The sequence below is a fragment of the Cynocephalus volans genome, chromosome 6, assembly GCF_027409185.1.
Source record: "Cynocephalus volans isolate mCynVol1 chromosome 6, mCynVol1.pri, whole genome shotgun sequence".
NCBI lineage: Eukaryota > Metazoa > Chordata > Mammalia > Dermoptera > Cynocephalidae > Cynocephalus > Cynocephalus volans.
The window spans coordinates 8,365,753-8,370,396 of record NC_084465.1 but is presented as its reverse complement, the minus strand read 5'-3'; positions in this window follow the sequence as shown (position 1 = coordinate 8,370,396).

Below are 4,644 nucleotides of genomic sequence, written 5' to 3'. Positions count from 1 at the left end.
CCTGGTGGTGCAGGCGGGGAGCCGCGTGGGCATCCACCCCCCGAACAGAGCTTTGCCAGGGATCACTCACAGTGCTGTGCCAGGTCGGGCGCTCGCTCTGTCTCTGGTTTGTTGCCTTCCGTGTTCTCTAATGATGAGCTGGTGGTGAGTGGAAGAAGCCGGTGCCGAAAACAATGGACGAGGGTGGACCATCAATGGTGAGCGGTGGAAGGGAGGCCGGTCCTGGCGGGACGGAGTTCCCGAGGGGCAACTTGGAAAGTGCTGCCGAGTTACTGAGGCTGAGAAGTCCAAAGTCCATCTGGTGGTGGTGACAGTGACTCAGGGGTCTCACATCACCAGATGGTGGAAGCAGAGAGAACTGCTGTAGTGATTTCTGTAGTGATTTGTGCTGACATGGTTCATGCTGGCACAGTTGTGTGTCTGTATCTGTAGGTGTGCCTCTGAGTTTTTAAAAATATCTCACTTTCTCTGTATTTGCATATGCAGTTTTGAAGGTGTTCTCATCTGAGTATCTCTGTAATTTTGCATCTTTGAACTTTTGTTTACTTAGCTGTGTTTAGATATGATTGTGTCTGGGTGTGTTTGTGTGTGTATTTAGTGTTTGTACCAGTTTCATGTGTGCCTATAATTATGTATTTAAAATGAAAACATCCACTGCTATTAGCTGAAATGGGTTTCCCAGGCAGAGGACAACATTGGCTCATCCTGAGGGATTTGTTGTTAGTGACAAAAAGCTGGGCCAGAGGAGCCACCTCTTCAGAGTCTTCCATTTCATTCATTCATTCATTCATTCAATATGTGGGTACTGCAGAAAGTTTGTGGGAAAATGGAATTGAAAGATAATAAGAATCTTTCCATGAACTTTTTGAAGTACCCTTGTATATATTGAGCATCTTCTGCATATCAGGGGCTGGACAGGCCAAGGTCCCTGCCTTCTTCAGGAGCTTAACAGTAGCCATAGCCACACATAAGCACTTAAATGTGGCCAGTGTGATTGAGAAACTTAATTTTTAATTTATTTAAATTTAAATAACCATATGTGAGTATAGAATCCAAACTCCTGAAAATGAAGACTGCAGTTTAAGGTTGACTCGGCTGTAGGTGCCTCCTGAGTAATCACACACCTTCTCTTAGAAGGTGACGTAGTCCAGGAGAAAGAGAATCCTGGTTGGATCCAGGCTCCAGCACTTACTAGCTGTGTGACTTTGAGCGAATGACTGGACTTTTCTGAGCCATACTTTTCTTGGCTGAAGGATGATGTGGGTGATGCTTGCTCCGCGCTTGCAGGTGGTGGCACTCTCCCATCCCTTTTGGAGTCTTGTTTGACCACCCCCTCTTTCCATAGTCATATCAATATCAAGGGCTTCAGGGAAGCCCTCCCTCGGTAAATGAGGGTGTGGGAGATGCACAGCCTCTGCCCCAGACAGTGATGTAAGAGCTCACTTGGCAGCTGGCACCTGTTCCTTGGGGGCTAACCTGAGGGGTTGGGTTGTGCAGGGAGAGCAGAGCCACGGGAGACAGCCAATCAGGCAAGGGCCTATGAGGGGTGGGTGGGGATGCTCTGAGGACCCAGAAGGACCCCTGGGTCTGAAGGGAGTCGAGCCCGCTGGTGGGAAAGTTCCAGGTGCCTGGGATGTGGTGGCACATGGGGAGCCCTGGGCACTGAGCTGCCTCTCCCTGGCCTGTGGCCTTAACCCTCAGCCCGGCTGTTGCCTGCCCTCCCCCTGCCCCCGAGTCTCTGCTGAAACCAAAGCTCCTTTGTTACCTCCCCTGGCCCCAGACCTCACCACCTGCCTGGGCCACAATCCCGTCTTTGTGTGGTCCGGCAGTTGTCACGGCAGCTGGGCCAGGCTGTGGCCCTCCCATGAGGGGCTCTTATCCTGGCCTGGTGTGGGGAGGGCCGGACCCAGGGCCAGGCGGTGGGAAGGGGGTGGTGACCAGGGCCTTGTTCTGAGACTCAGCCCCTTGTGCGTTTCCTGCTCTCCACAGAACTCGCTGGGCAGTAGAGGGGGAAGAGGGTCAGAGACTGGTCGGGGCCCTGCGTGGTGGACCAAGGGCCTCCAGAGACCCGGTGTGGATGCTGAGGGGTGGCAAATCCGCCTGTTAACTCCTGCTTTCTGGCTGGGTGTTTTGCTGGGCAGCATACTTGCCTAGTTTGGGGCATCCAGTTGGCTGGGGGACATGTCAGGTGGTGAGGTAAGGAGGGGCAGGCCATGTGGCATAGCAGAGCAAGAGGCAGAACAAGGGAGAAGCTTGGCGTGGGGGTGCATGTTGGCATGGATGACTTGGAAAATATCCACATAGAGGGACTTCCCTTGGCTTGGCGTTCCTGGGGTTTTGCCTGCAGGACACTTGCTGTGCTGTTTTCCAGACACATCCCACCTGAGCCCATGGTCCCCAAAGACATGGCCTCCCTTCCCCCATTCCTGTCCTCTGTGTCTCCCGACTTCACCTCTTCCCCTTGAGTCCACGAGGGTCCCCTTCCTTCTGTTTCTGCTTTTGTTCTTACATAAACCACAAGGCTGCTTTTGCTTGAGCCCTGCTGTGGCCCGGGACAGAGATACCTAGGCATGAGGGAGGAGCAGCTCTGGGCAGGTCACCAAGAGTTGAAGCCCTTATGCCACCTGGGACAACGTATAGTCCCTCACACCTCTTGGAAGACAGAATGGATAAAGTAGGACTTTCTTTGCTTTGGCTCAGGGGCCTTTAGTTGTGTTGTATAGACCGTCCCATCCCTCTGTCCTCACTCTGTACTCGGCCCGGGCTCTGAGCCCCTCAGTCTGAGTGTCCCCATGTCGAGGCGGTTTCTCTGTCCGCAAGGCCTCCGAGCCTCCTTAGGTGGATGTAAGTGGAGTTGGTGAGAGATTTCCCCGAGGTGTGGAAGCAGAAGCCTACACAGAGCGGCCTGGGAGGGAGCGCGTGGTGTGAGATGGAAGAGCAGCCAGCCCTGTCTGTCTGTCCATCCGGCCCTCACGGTGCTTCTCCCTCCCTCTTCTCTCCTCCCACCTTGTTCCTGCACCACAGCAGGTCTTAATGTCTCTAAGAAATCACAGTAGGGGTGCTTAACAGACTCCCGCTGGGGAAATAGAATGAAAAATAAAATCTCCTGCCAACCCAGAACAGTGCTCCACGAAGGTAAAAGAGAAAGAAAACAGTTCTTTAAAATTGAATACGCATTAAACCAGACTTTGATGCATATCGCAACAATCCTCTAAGATGGCAAAGACAGAGGCCCCACATAGCCAGGCAGACGCAACCGGTGCATACAAGTTCTCAGGATAAACCATAGCCAGTCCTCAAGTAAGAGGACTCAGTTGCACCCTTTGTCACACGTGCTTCATCCTAAATTCATCTGGTAATTGAGGTGACCATCTGTGTTAGCTCGTTGCTTTTATCCAAGGGAAAAATAAGTCTCAGGTTTTTATAACAGGAGGTAGGTTTGCAGCTTGGAGCCAGGCACCCGCTGATGTTAGGCTCCTACCCTACCCTGGAGACTGGAGGTAGAGGCCCTGTCTTCCTTGGCACTTACATTTCAAAGACATGGCTCCCAAGTTCTTGCAAAAGACATTCCTGGGTTGTAACTCTGGCAAAAGGCTTATTTAACTTTTAAAAAGACTTACATACACATCCGAAAAAGAAGAGACAGAACTTACAATTAGAAGGTTCTAAAGATGCTCTGGAAAAGGGGGGCATGTCTCTTTCCCTCTTTGCACCAGGGGAAATGATTTTTTCTTTTTTTAGATTTGTATCGACCTTTACACCCCCACCCACCCCTCCTATCAGGGTCCAGTTTCCCAGTCTGGGTAATGCCTGCAGAGTGGACTCTGGAAGGGGCCTGGGTCTGCGCAAGGCTCCCAGGGCCTAGGGTGGGTTCCTGGCAGGGGTCACTGAGCCGAGTTGCCCAGAAGCAAGCACTGACTGAAGCTTGGAAAACCTCATCTCCATGGGGCAGCCAGCCACAAGTCCCTGCCATGCTGAGGGGGTACAGGTGGGCAAAACCCTAGGAAAGACAGCCCACACCACCAGGGCACATGAAATGAGCCTGCAGCCCTGTCTCTGAGTTCCAAGCCAGGCAGCATGTTTATGCCATGCGTGTTTGTTAAGTGCCTTCTTTCACTGGGTTCTGTTCCTAGCACTGGGATTCAACAGTGAGCTTGAAAAGTTTATGTCCCCGTGGTGGTGGGGAATAAACAGACAAGTAAAGATCGTGTCATGTGGTGAAAAGTGTTAGGAAATGTGAGGCGGAGTTTGGCTTGTGACTGTGTGCAGAGGTGCCAGGGAAGGCCACTCTGAGAAGGTGACATTTCAGCAAAGAGCTGGAAGAAACGGGCGAGCCAGGCAGAGATCTGGGGGCAGAGGGGACAGCCAGGCAGAAGTCTGGGGCATCCACGTAGCAGCACGATCACAGAGGGGCTCTCTCTGGCTTCAGTGTCCTCTTTGTAAAATGGGAATTATGCCTATTTTACCTGCTGGCAGGTACATGTGCAATTAACCCCCGCCCCCCCACATTTCAACCAAGGTCATGGATAGAAAAGTTCTTTGAGAAAGAGAGAGTGTGTTCTATGAGATGGGAGGGGGTCTGGGAAACCCAGTTTTTGTCCTTGTCCCACAGGCCAATTCTCTTTCTGTTACTCCCATCTCATC